Genomic DNA, 15325 nt, shown 5'->3' with positions numbered 1-15325 from the left:
CTACACCGCTGTACACTGACTATTAAATATGTATGTTATACTAGCAGAAAGTATCTACACCGCTGTACACTGACTACTAAATATGTATGTTAAACTAGCAGAAAGTATCTACACCGCTGTACACTGACTACTAAATATGTATGTTATACTAGCAGAAAGTATCTACACCGCTGTACACTGACTACTAAATATGTATGTTATACTAGCAGAAAGTATCTACACCGCTGTACACTGACTATTAAATATGTATGTTATACTAGCAGAAAGTATCTACACCGCTGTACACTGACTACTAAATATGTATGTTATACTAGCAGAAAGTATCTACACCGCTGTACACTGACTATTAAATATGTATGTTATACTAGCAGAAAGTATCTACACCGCTGTACACTGACTACTAAATATGTATGTTATACTAGCAGAAAGTATCTACACCGCTGTACACTGACTACTAAATATGTATGTTATACTAGCAGAAAGTATCTACACCGCTGTACACTGACTACTAAATATGTATGTTATACTAGCAGAAAGTATCCCCACCGCTGTACACTGACTATTAAATATGTATGTTATACTAGCAGAAAGTATCTACACCGCTGTACACTGACTATTAAATATGTATGTTATACTAGCAGAAAGTATCTACACCGCTGTACACTGACTACTAAATATGTATGTTATACTAGCAGAAAGTATCTACACCGCTGTACACTGACTATTAAATATGTATGTTATACTAGCAGAAAGTATCTACACCGCTGTACACTGACTATTAAATATGTATGTTATACTAGCAGAAAGTATCTACACCGCTGTACACTGACTACTAAATATGTATGTTATACTAGCAGAAAGTATCTACACCGCTGTACACTGACTACTAAATATGTATGTTATACTAGCAGAAAGTATCTACACCGCTGTACACTGACTATTAAATATGTATGTTATACTAGCAGAAAGTATCTACACCGCTGTACACTGACTATTAAATATGTATGTTATACTAGCAGAAAGTATCTACACCGCTGTACACTGACTACTAAATATGTATGTTATACTAGCAGAAAATATCTACACTGCTGTACACTGACTACTAAATATATATGTTATACTAGCAGAAAATATCTACACCGCTGTACACTGACTATTAAATATGTATGTTATACCAGCAGAAAGTATCCCCACCGCTGTACACTGACTATTAAATATGTATGTTATACTAGCAGAAAGTATCCCCACCGCTGTACACTGACTACTAAATATGTATGTTATACTAGCAGAAAGTATCTACACCGCTGTACACTGACTATTAAATATGTATGTTATACTAGCAGAAAGTATCCCCACCGCTGTACACTGACTATTAAATATGTATGTTATACCAGCAGAAAGTATCCCCACCGCTGTACACTGACTATTAAATATGTATGTTATACTAGCAGAAAGTATCCCCACCGCTGTACACTGACTATTAAATATGTATGTTATACTAGCAGAAAGTATCCCCACCGCTGTACACTGACTACTAAATATGTATGTTATACTAGCAGAAAGTATCTACACCGCTGTACACTGACTATTAAATATGTATGTTATACTAGCAGAAAGTATCCCCACCGCTGTACACTGACTACTAAATATGTATGTTATACTAGCAGAAAGTATCCCCACCGCTGTACACTGACTATTAAATATGTATGTTATACTAGCAGAAAGTATCCCCACCGCTGTACACTGACTATTAAATATGTATGTTATACTAGCAGAAAATATCTACACCACTGTACACTGACTACTAAATATGTATGTTATACTAGCAGAAAGTATCCCCACCGCTGTACACTGACTACTAAATATGTATGTTATACTAGCAGAAAGTATCTACACCGCTGTACACTGACTATTAAATATGTATGTTATACTAGCAGAAAGTATCTACACCGCTGTACACTGACTACTAAATATGTATGTTATACTAGCAGAAAGTATCCCCACCGCTGTACACTGACTATTAAATATGTATGTTATACTAGCAGAAAGTATCTACACCGCTGTACACTGACTACTAAATATGTATGTTATACTAGCAGAAAGTATCTACACCGCTGTACACTGACTACTAAATATGTATGTTATACTAGCAGAAAGTATCCCCACCGCTGTACACTGACTACTAAATATGTATGTTATACTAGCAGAAAGTATCTACACCGCTGTACACTGACTACTAAATATGTATGTTATACTAGCAGAAAGTATCTACACCGCTGTACACTGACTACTAAATATGTATGTTATACTAGCAGAAAGTATCTACACCGCTGTACACTGACTACTAAATATGTATGTTATACTAGCAGAAAGTATCTACACCGCTGTACACTGACTACTAAATATGTATGTTATACTAGCAGAAAGTATCTACACCGCTGTACACTGACTATTAAATATGTATGTTATACTAGCAGAAAGTATCTACACCGCTGTACACTGACTACTAAATATGTATGTTAAACTAGCAGAAAGTATCTACACCGCTGTACACTGACTACTAAATATGTATGTTATACTAGCAGAAAGTATCTACACCGCTGTACACTGACTACTAAATATGTATGTTATACTAGCAGAAAGTATCTACACCGCTGTACACTGACTATTAAATATGTATGTTATACTAGCAGAAAGTATCTACACCGCTGTACACTGACTACTAAATATGTATGTTATACTAGCAGAAAGTATCTACACCGCTGTACACTGACTATTAAATATGTATGTTATACTAGCAGAAAGTATCTACACCGCTGTACACTGACTACTAAATATGTATGTTATACTAGCAGAAAGTATCTACACCGCTGTACACTGACTACTAAATATGTATGTTATACTAGCAGAAAGTATCTACACCGCTGTACACTGACTACTAAATATGTATGTTATACTAGCAGAAAGTATCCCCACCGCTGTACACTGACTATTAAATATGTATGTTATACTAGCAGAAAGTATCTACACCGCTGTACACTGACTATTAAATATGTATGTTATACTAGCAGAAAGTATCTACACCGCTGTACACTGACTACTAAATATGTATGTTATACTAGCAGAAAGTATCTACACCGCTGTACACTGACTATTAAATATGTATGTTATACTAGCAGAAAGTATCTACACCGCTGTACACTGACTATTAAATATGTATGTTATACTAGCAGAAAGTATCTACACCGCTGTACACTGACTACTAAATATGTATGTTATACTAGCAGAAAATATCTACACTGCTGTACACTGACTACTAAATATATATGTTATACTAGCAGAAAATATCTACACCGCTGTACACTGACTACTAAATATGTATGTTATACTAGCAGAAAGTATCCCCACCGCTGTACACTGACTATTAAATATGTATGTTATACTAGCAGAAAATATCTACACCGCTGTACACTGACTACTAAATATGTATGTTATACTAGCAGAAAGTATCTACACCGCTGTACACTGACTACTAAATATGTATGTTATACTAGCAGAAAGTATCTACACCGCTGTACACTGACTACTAAATATGTATGTTATACTAGCAGAAAATATCTACACTGCTGTACACTGACTACTAAATATATATGTTATACTAGCAGAAAATATCTACACCGCTGTACACTGACTACTAAATATGTATGTTATACTAGCAGAAAGTATCCCCAACGCTGTACACTGACTATTAAATATGTATGTTATACTAGCAGAAAATATCTACACCGCTGTACACTGACTACTAAATATGTATGTTATACTAGCAGAAAGTATCTACACCGCTGTACACTGACTACTAAATATGTATGTTATACTAGCAGAAAGTATCTACACCGCTGTACACTGACTACTAAATATGTATGTTATACTAGCAGAAAGTATCTACACCGCTGTACACTGACTATTAAATATGTATGTTATACTAGCAGAAAGTATCTACACTGCTGCGCTTACTGTCTAGTCCATACGAGTACAGATGACAGAAACACGGAATATGCCATGGAGGACATGACGCAAAATACTGTTTGAAATAAAATGCAGTACATATCCCAGAAATGCAGTGTAAGGAGACTGCGAGGCTGGTTGTCGCTCACGTTCCCTCCTACACTGCCGTCCCCGTCTCGTGGCCTAATCTAATAGGTACACCATATCCGACATAGAAGATTATTCCGCGACCAAATCGATTTCAATTACTGTACAGAGTAAAGCCTTGGTACACTGAATGAAATTAGTTTCCACGGGTGTTTATTCTTTATTTTAGTTCTTTGACAAACACAAATTTAGACGACTCAGTGACAGCACAACACTTAATAACTCGTAGCGCACGCTTTACTCCAAGAGACGGGGGAAATATGCTTGCGGTGCGGGGGGCGAGTTTTTCCGACGAGCATCTTTGTATCAAAGCAAGCTGGGTTTTCATGTACACCAATGTCGTCGGAAATCAAAGAAAGACAAATAGCCAGCGAGTTTTTAATGTTGAGAATTAAGTCGGTGTTATCTAGATCATAGGAGTAGGGTAACATGGATTTGAGGAGGCCTTTTCTGACCCTGGAGCTACTCCGAACAGTCCACTTTGAAGAATATCGCCAGGACAATCAAGGACGGAGTCCTGACTACAGGACTATTCCCAATTACAATTCCAGAGATATGTAAATAAGAAACTCGGACAATTCCAATGTTACATAATTGTGCCTATCTTTTTCGTTTTTTCTTTTAGATTTACAGTTCATGATTGTCAAAATCGCTGCAGCAGTCAAACATATGCGTACAATTTGATTTGTTTATGGACGCGCAATGATTTTATACATAAGGCCAATTTTTTTATGGATGTCAACTTCTATACTATGAGAAACACAACGTTTCGTAGTGTATGCTTACTCCTTCATCAGGTGAATGAATGCTATGAGCCAGAGAGCATATATGTGTACATGTAAGAACAACAAAAGTAATAAGATAACAAAAGGTGGAAACTTAACAAAGGAAGCCAACAGATGATTGGCGCTGATAGGTGATTAGCAATAGACAATGGAAGCCAACTCTTTACTGTAATTCGCGCTGATGGTATGGACAACTGGAAGCCAGGACTAAATAATCACTGATTGGTAATAGGCAACGGACAATGGGCAAACGGGGGGGGACCTACTTTCAAAAACATTCATTTTATACATGTACGAACAAGGATTTGTTCAGATGGAATAATCTCACAGACACAGAGAAAATACTTACCTCCAAGAATTTTCTTCTAAGCTTAACGTTTCAATATACGTGATCCTTTTAAGAGATGAAAGAAGGCCTCACATATACATGGGCCTGTTCAATGATGAACGATGGTCTTACATATACATGGGTCTCTTCAGAGATGAACGGTGGTCTCACACATGCATGGGCCTGATCAGAGATGAACGATGGTCTCTAATATGCATAGGCCTGTTTAATAATGAAAAAAGGTCTCACATATACATGGGTCTGTTCAGAGATGACGAAGGTCTCACACATACATGGGCCTCTTCAGAGATGAACGAAGGTGTCAAATATACATGGGTCTGTTCAGAGATGAACGGTCTCTAACATACATGGGTCTGTTCAATGATGAACGATGGGCTCACATATACATGGGTCTGTTCAATGATGAACGATGGGCTCACATATACATGGGCCTGTTCAATGATGAACGAAGGTCTCACATATGCATTGGCCTGTTCAATGATGAACGATGGACTCGCATAACTGACTGTTCACGGATACTGACTGTCTACATTTCGACACATTAAATAAGAATTGACGTTTAATTTGTTGACGTTCATCAGCTGATGAAGACAGCGAAGCGCTTCATGGTAAATTTAAAGCGAACTATATTAACGCGTCGAGTTGGATTTGTTGTGAAGTCATCCGTCCCCAAAATTCCATTGGGAGTTACGTCCCATGGTCTTGCAAAAATAATAAAATGGCGGCTTCTCAATGTCATTCACTTGAAATAGAATTTAAAATTGCACCCAGTAAAATTGGAATTGGAAAGAAATTCAGGTCTGGTTGATGCTGAAAATGGATTAATATAAACGTTCTGTACAATGTGGGTGTGGGACTTTGTGTTCCTGGGTGTGTGTGTTTGAGTCATACCTAGGCTAGATGAGCTGCTGATGGCGGGTATTACCGCTTGAATCGACTTAGTGATTTCTTTTGGTAAGTAGAGCATTATCGGTGATAACAACTATATTGTATAAAATCGAAATTCGTTATTTACTTGAAAACTTACATTATGGTAGAATTGGATGTGCACAGTCCAAAATATATTGTCGTATGATAATACCTTCCCTATATTCGACGTTATTTTTAGACACAGAGGAATTCCCCAGCAGTGGTTTTGTATCTCTCCGCGCGATTGATAACGTAACATTTCACGCGACATCCTGACGTTCATCGGGAAATGAACGACAGTAAGCATGGCAGTGTACATCTTGCGAGGTGTCACCCGCTACCGCCATAACTGTCATAACTGAATCTGTTCAGAGATTGTAACTGCCTATATTTGGATACATTTCGATACATTCACCAGTGATAATCATGAATCTGGGACGATTGGATACTACTCAACGAACTCTAAACATCGAACACCAGAGACCATACTATCAAATAACATCAGTTGCGGAAGCCATTGATCTGCGTTAACAGAGGAGCGTCTGTGTACCACGGTTTTGTGCACTTTCTGTTCTTATTAATTCGAATGATAGCAAATGGGCCAGAAGAAGGCTGGTGGTTTCTGAGCGTGTGACATATGGAGGGGACGCGCACCGTGTTGTTGTACATGAATTAGACACAGCAAATATGTCAGCCGTATGTACAGAGGATCCGGTAACCAGGAAACAGTGTTGAAGCAGGGAGGGTTTATTGTTTACGAGACAGAATGATAGAACATGCAGCACCTCCGATCAGACAGGGACTTGATAGTGGCAGTGAAATATGGAAGCGATGAAAGCCATGGTCAATAATATTGACTTTGTTCACAGGATAAATGATGTGGGCTGTATGTACAATGATACACCTATATATAAGTGATTGTGATAAACAGCGTAACAGCATCACCTACCTGGACCGTGGGTAGATATACCAGGGTGTGTGTGTGTGTGTGTGTGTGTGTGTGTGTGTGTGTGTGTGTGTGTTTGTGTGATGGAGACTGGACCAGACGCCAGGGTGAACGGCGTGTACCAGCTTTTACAAGCTCAATGATGGTACCACGCTCTATTGCATACTAGTTTAGTGATGGACCCACATAGTGTTGCATACTAATTTAGTGATGGACCCACATTATGTTGCATACCAATTTACTGATAGACCCACATTATGTTGTATTCAAGTTTAGTGATAGATCCAAGCTGTGTTTTAGCAATAGTTTAGTTTAGTTTATCATTAGAAAAATAAAATCATATCCACAGGCGAGTAATCATGTATAGAGTGAGTGAGTGAGTATAGTTTTACGTCGCTTTTAGCAACATTCCAGCAACATCGCGGCGGGAGACACCAGAAATGGGCTTAACACATTGTACCCATGCCGGTCTTCGGCGTGACGTTTCGAAAGCTTTCACCACCAACCTACCTGACCGCCCCAAGTATTTATGGAGATTTGCAATAATACATAGATATGGACACATACCTGTATGTGAATACATAGCCAGTTTTAATTCACTTGTGAACACTTGTGGTCTCAGCACAATATTCTACAAATTGTTCACTAACTCATTTAAAGCTTTTTTTAAACTGTCCCCAAACCATCGCGTGTCCACACAAGACGGATCCCCATTGTGCCCTATAACAATTAATCAGGCGTGTCATAAAGTGGCGTTGAATGTTTCCATATTGCTAGTCTATCAGATTATGAAGGAGAAGCAATCATCTTGGCTCGGCACATGTTCGCCCGCTAGAGGAAGGTGGGGGACCCGTGCTTATTGCTGGCCCCATAAACCGCGTGATTAATCTTTTATTGGATATGAGAATTATCCACTTTGGATTAGATGACCATTGCAGCCTGAAGCGAAACTACAGAATGGTGTGTTAATACATCCTGTAAAACGTGCGTGTGATCGTACCGAAGTGCCGATCGCACGGAGCTCGCTTGCCCGTCTCTCCCTGTCCCGACCCCCTGACTCAGCTCCAGTGGGGGGCTGCGATTCCACTCTTGGGAAAATCGCTGGAATTGGCTGGAATCGAACACTGTTGTTCACTAACTGGACGTTACTAGATTCCGCCAGTGCCGGTCACTACTTGACCGCGATCACCGGACACAGCGGGCTGGACTTCCGGCTGGTCATTTTATTATAGGATCAAAGAGAGGAGTTAAGCCATCTACCTGGGTCGTCACCCGAATGTAGCTGGGGATTGTTCTCCGCAGAGATATTTGGTATGTGCTTATAACGGGATGTTGTATTGGAGGAGATGTAGTTGGTGTTGTTGCTGTTGATGACGTATGTCCTCCTATGTTTGACAACTGGAAACACGCACAGGTGGCAGCTATGGACAGCGTCATGGACGTCTCCTTTCTCCACTACGACGGGTGAGTTAAATACTATCCACAAGACTGTATGCCAAGTGGGATGACTTCAAAGTTCAAATAGTCAGGTTTTCGTTTATGTCAAGCAATATTTCAGCAGTTGCAGCTGCAGCTTTAGGTGCATTTTACAGCTTTTGGGGTACTTTCGAGTATGCTCCGTCTTTGAAGATTTCATAAAGCATCATACGATTCTTGCTCAATTCCTCTTGGATCAGGTTACACAATTCGAAGCTTTGGTAAAACTTTCAAAATATTTTGTAGTAAACATGTTGAGAATGTTTCCAAATTTGATGCATCAGTGACAAAAATGACGTGTGCCCTTTTTTCACTTAGTTAACAATTGACTTGCCTATGCATGTGTTTGTGACGAGTTTAACCGGATAATCTCACCTTTTCGCCAACATCTGGTATCGTCACCATTTGCTAGTGATCTATAAACACATGCACATGAGTTACTCGGAATCGGAAAATAGACTCTGTTTTAGCAGATTCTTATGATTATGGAAATGGTTTTGTCGCTTGTATTTACGAACGCTATGGGGGCGGTCGGGTAGCCTAGTGGTTAAAGCGTTCGCTCGTCACCCGAAGACCCGGGTTCGATTCCCGACATGGGTACAATGTGTGAAGCCCATTTCTGGTGTCCCCCGCCGTGATATTGTTAGAATATTGCTAAAAGCGGCGTAAAACCAAACTAACTCACTTACTCACGAATGATTAACTGCTGTGTTTTAGAAGAGGGACACTCAGCTTTAACTCTACGTACATTGTAGGGCTGTGAGTCGTTGTAGCATTCTACGAATGGTCAACCAAGCTGCGAAACCACGGCATTACTCCTAGTCAAAGAGTGCCTAAAATCTAAGTAACACCTATTTTATTTCAACTTCTTATCAACCTAACACATTGATTCTGATGACTAAACACCAGAACAGACCATATCGCTGCATAGAAAAACATGGCATTTGTTTTTCAGTAAATTATCATATGTTTATCTCATGGATTGACCTGACAAAAGATGATATCTTCAAGTGTGGCGCATTAGGCGTTTTCTCGCTGATCTTCCCGATCTTTGTCAGTGCGGCAGGCAAAAAGTATTGTTTTTCTCAAGTGATAAACAACATGATAAATCTTGTTATAGCATGTTATAATTCACTCAAGTCAGATATCAAGGTATTGTTTTCATATATATATATACAGTACTCCATCGCTAAATACATAAGTCCATATGTTCCGTCTATAGCTCATTTCTAAAGTGTTATCACAGTCGAGGCGGAGGTTATATAAACCATCCCTTGATTAATGGTGAACATCCCGGGCGTGTGGCTATCATCACGTAATGCTTCCAGAGAAAAACCCACTGGCAACAGGTAGACTCAGATATACACGTTAACCGACCCCCTCCTGCGGTGAATGCCAGTGTCCTCATCACACCTTGGCCAGTCCTTCCAGGGTCGTAGGGGCTGACCATTTGATTTTCGGGGGGTGGGGGAGGCTAGGATTTTGAGTTGAGATTAGATATATTTTCAGCTCTACAGAACCAGACATTTTTTATATATATATTTATGATCCTGAATTTGTTTTCAAGAAAAAACCCTTGCGACAATGTAATTCTTGTAGGAGGCAATTTCTTTTATTCCAACAGTCTGAAGGATAATTATTTTGTATTCGAATTTGTTAAAGAATTATCGGGGACACTGTATTTTTATCGATAAAATTCCAGCTTTAAGAGTGAGTAAGTGAGAATGGTTTTACGCCGCTTTTAGCAATATTCGAGCAATGTCACGGCGGGGGACACCAGAAATGTGCTTCACACATTGTACCCATGTCGGGAATCGAACCCGGGTCTTCGGCGTGACGAGCGAATGCTTTAACCACTAGGCTACCCCACCGCCCCTCCAGCTTTAAGGTGGGCTGCAGGGTTCTCCGTTGTTCAGGTTCGTTTGCCCACATGGGTACGATTTGCGAAGGCTATTGGAACTATGATAAACGAGTGATCCGTTCTTAAGTACTTTCTCGTGGAGACAGTTTTTTGTTGTAAAGTATCAGAAATTACAACTTAGTTTTTCTAAAAGGAAGTTAAATGCTGTTAATCATCGAAATAAATCGTATGTAAGTCAGGTAGGTGTTTTAAAATGCTTTTCTGATTACATTTGTCTCAAAATTTAGAACATTCTGGAATGTTTTATTGCTTGAAGGTTCGGAAGCCGTTTCTATATTGTTCGTTACCCTGTCCAGCTTCAAAGAGGATTTCAAAGATGGGGTTTTATTACAAGTGCTTCAACTATCACATCTTCAACCTGGTACTTCGAAACAAGTGTTATGTAAGGGAGAAACCGCATAGTTGGACTGCTCTGTGTTCTCGATCACTTACAGAGGTAATGACTATAACATGCTTAGATTTGTTTCAGTTTTGAATCAGAGACTCAATATAAAAATGCTAATGTGGTTTTAACATCGTTATTACAAGAGGGATATGTTTGTAGTGTATGTCATATGGCCAATGTTGGGAATATGTTTTAAGATACAAATGAGCGCACTGTAGTTGAGTCGGTCGGAAGCAGATTTATATTTCACTTTTTGTAGATGAAAAAGAATTCTAATGGGAAATTCTGCTATTAAAACATATACTGCTTTCATGATAACATTTGTCTTTTACAAAAAAAGCAAAATCTTCATAAATTTCAAGGCGGACTGAAGCGTTGACGTGAAGAAATAGAAATATGACAGACTCTTCAGTAATTGACAAGCAGGCTGTGATTACATATAGTTGTAGTGACGTTGTTGCTTATCAAGGTTACATGTTGTAGTATCGGCGACTTATACATGGGGAACATATCATTTAGAACAACTCACAGATGACCAACAGTTGGCTGTAGTTTGATGTTGTTCTTGCTCAGACAGATATTTCCGCAGTTAATAATTTAAATACCCTACTATTGAATGGTTCCAATGGTAAAGTAAATAGAAGAATGAATGATAACAACTTCTCTTATATACCGTAATAGGTTTTCATACAAATGTTTTGTCTACTTTGTCATCCGTCGACTTCTACGAAATGCCTATCAAGAGTTTAAGTTCAGGTTCCAGTGCTGTGCACGGAAACTGTGAAGTTGTGAACGTGTGTATAGCCTAATACATTGGAATACATAAGATTAGAAATAGTTGAACAATAAATCCCGAAAACATTTCAGTAATATTCACCCATGACCTTGGTTTATTCGTTATGAATAAGGGCGGTCGGGTAGCCTAGTGGTTAAAGCGTTCGCTCGTCACGCCGAAGACCCGGGTTCGATTCCCGACATGGGTACAATATGTGAAGCCCATTTCTGGTGTCCCCCGCCGTGATATTGCTGGAATATTGCTAAAAGCGGCGTAAAACCATACTCACTCACTCACTCGTTATGAATAAAAGAAGAATTGAAAGGTGAGCTGCGTACCCTTACATCAGGCACCGTTTGGACAAAGATTCTATGTGTCCGGCAACAGAGACAACTAACTGTTCATGCCATCATGGCATGGACATCGAGGACGACGATAACGCTTTGATAATATTTGTCTTTCTTTGATTCTCCCATACCCATACGGCTAAGCAGAGCCCATCCATGTGGTTACACGTTATTTCGGCGTTTATTGCAAGTCGTCGTTCGGCTGACGTTTGATGTATTTTATGGTTTTCTTTATCACCAAGAGATCGAAGTATCACAAAACAACAGACAGGCTTCATAACCCGTTATTGTCCCGAGCCTCCCCACACCGGAAGTTCACAAGGCCCTCGGCATGAAGCTTCCTGTTTGCGTTAAAATAGAATTTCCTCATACCAAGCATATGAATGTGGAAGTTGAAAACGAGGCTGACTGGTCACATGAACCAGCCGGTGCTTGCGCTCTTATAATATGGAGGGTGTTGAGTGACAAGACATGGCCCAGTCATACCTGTAAACCAGTGTGATGGAGGGAGGCGACTTGGAAATAAATATTTACTTGTTCACGCTGTACGCGCCATCTTGTGTAATTAGGTCACGTGGTGTTGGCAGCGTTGTGAGGGTCGGTAGCTGTCATATTTGGTAGGGGTGTAGTTATACGCCTTCCCCAAAAGACCATCACGCGCGGAAATGCATACCATGAGGGAGATAAGAATGTGATTAACATTCTTTAAATGTGACACAATTGTATAAATTACTAACCATGTCATATTCTGGAAGGAAAGGAGAATGGGGTGGAGTGCTCTCTCTCTCTCTCTCTCTCTCTCTCTCTCTCTCTCTCTCTTCCTTTCTCTGTCTGCCTGTCTCTCTCTCTCCCTCTTTGTCACTCGCCACCTTTCTGTCTCTTTTTCTCTGTCTGTCTCTTTTTCACTCCGTCTCTTTCTGTCTCTCTGTCTCACGCTCTCTCTTTCCCTCTTTCTCTGTCTCACGCTCTCTCTTTCCCTCTTTCTCTGTCACTCTCTCGCTTTCTGTCTCTCTCCCTGTCTCTCTGTCTCTCTCTCTCTCTATCTTTCACTCTATCTGTGTCTCCCTCTTTCACTCTCTGCCTGTCTGTCTCTCACTCTCCCTTTAACTCTCTCTTTCTCTGTCTCTCTCTCTCTCTCTTTCTCTGTCTCTGTCTCTGTCTGTTTGTCTCTCTCCCCCCCCCCCCCCCCCCTCTCTGATGTTTGTTTTATATATCAAATGGTAAATGTTGAACTGGTTGTTTTACCAGTATGTAAAACTGTTATATTATGGCACAAAAAATAGTGATTAACATGTTTTCCTTTTGGAATGTGACTAATTGTTCCCTATCTAATACCCATGAAGTAGTATTGAAATACTATTAATCTGCCTCTACTTGCGTGGGTGGGTACAAGTAGCGCTTCTGACAAGATACTCATGGCGACCCCAGTTCAACAGCATCTAATGATCCCTGGGAATTGCTTGGAAACCTGCGCCAGGTGTGTCGACTTGCTTCGCTGAAGAACGTGCTTCAACTGCTCAGGTACAAGAAGTCACGTGACTTATACCGGTAGTCAGTAAACAGCGCCATCTGTTGACGAGATTTGTTTCATCCTGAGGTGAGCTTGAGCCAGGTACTCTGTGTTCTCGACCCTCTCGCCACAAGCGGCTGCTGATTAGCTGACGTCAAGTGGTAGAACTGGGGGCCAGATGTTGCCTTGCTGAGTGTGTCACTGTCACGTGAAGACGTGAAGCATTCTTGTCATTAAAATTTTCTTGACGCAAATAACGTTTCCTGCCCAATGATATATATATCTTTGGGCAGGCAACGTTATTTGCGTCTTGACAATTTTAATGACAAGAATATATATATATATATATATATATATATATATATATATATATATATATATATATATATATAAGAGGATATATTATAAAAGAGGAAACTATACGTACAACATAGACTATATACTCACCGCCAAAAGACGCGCGAACCATAGAAACATATAGAGAAGTATGTACGTTAAGAAGAGACGTTTCACATGTTTGTTTGTTTGTTGTTTAACGCCACACTCAGCAATATTACAGCTATATGACGTCGGTCTGTAAATAATCGAGTCTGGACCAGTCAATCCAGTGAGAGACATCATGAGCATCGATCCACGCAATTGGGATACGATGACATGCATTAACCAAGTTAGTGAGCCTGACCACCAGATCCCGTAATTCGCCTATTATGACAAGCATGGTCGCTTTTTATGGCAAGCATTGGTTGCTGAAGACCTATTTTACCCCGGATCTTCACGGGTCACCAATGTGTACCAAAACTAACAATCAGTCAAGTGTTATCCTGGAGTGTCATTATTCATATCATGATATGCTGCACGTGATTTCCAAACTTTACACATTTAATCCTGCATGAGAGTGAGTGAGTGAGTTTGGTTTTACGCCGCTTTTAGCAATATTCCAGCAATATCACGGCGGGGGACACCAGAAATGTGCTTCACACATTGTACCCATGTCGGGAATCGAACCCGGGTCTTCGGCGTGACGAGCGAACGCTTTAACCACTAGGCTACCCGACCGCCCCCCTGCAAGAGAGAAATGGTACATCTCGAGTCATGGATCTTTGACGTCACATGTGATGCGTTCATTAGCGTCGATTCACACAACATACCGGTATGTTCGGGTTCCATTCCCGACATGGGTACAATGTGTGAAGCCCATTTCTGAAGCGGCGAAAAACCATACTCACTTGCACATATGTATATTTTCCGTTTTGGCAAGATGTTCATTTACATGTTTCATGAATATTCTGTCCCTCGACGTGGAATGTATTTTTAGGATGCAGTCAGAAACAGTAAATGTTATGACGGTGGCCTTTGATCTTCGAATTTGATTGATAGCACGAGGAAGGGTTTATGCCGAGATACTCCGACATTGTACCCAGCAGTTGTACCCAACGGGTGAACACTACTCTTGCTACAATACCTGGAGGGGCGGTCGGGTAGTCTAGTGGTTAAAGAGTTCGCTCGTCACGCCGAAGACCTAGGTTCGATTCCCAACATGGGTACAATGTGTGAAGCCCATTTCTGGTGTCCCCCGCCGTGATATTGCTGGAATATTGCTAAAAGCGGCGTAAAACCATACTCACTCACTTTCAATACCTCGATGCTGGGGATGGCCTGGAATCCCACGGCATGGTATAAATAATTAAAAAATATAAATCACGCTTGGTTAGAAACAGAAAGCAGTACGTCACATTTGTGTTTCATGAACGCTGGTTTTGTAACGCTTAA

Source organism: Haliotis rufescens, unplaced genomic scaffold, assembly GCF_023055435.1.
Source record: "Haliotis rufescens isolate VD_foot unplaced genomic scaffold, xgHalRufe1.0.p SCAF_20, whole genome shotgun sequence".
Lineage (NCBI taxonomy): Eukaryota > Metazoa > Mollusca > Gastropoda > Lepetellida > Haliotidae > Haliotis > Haliotis rufescens.
Note: the sequence above shows the minus strand (reverse complement) of the source record.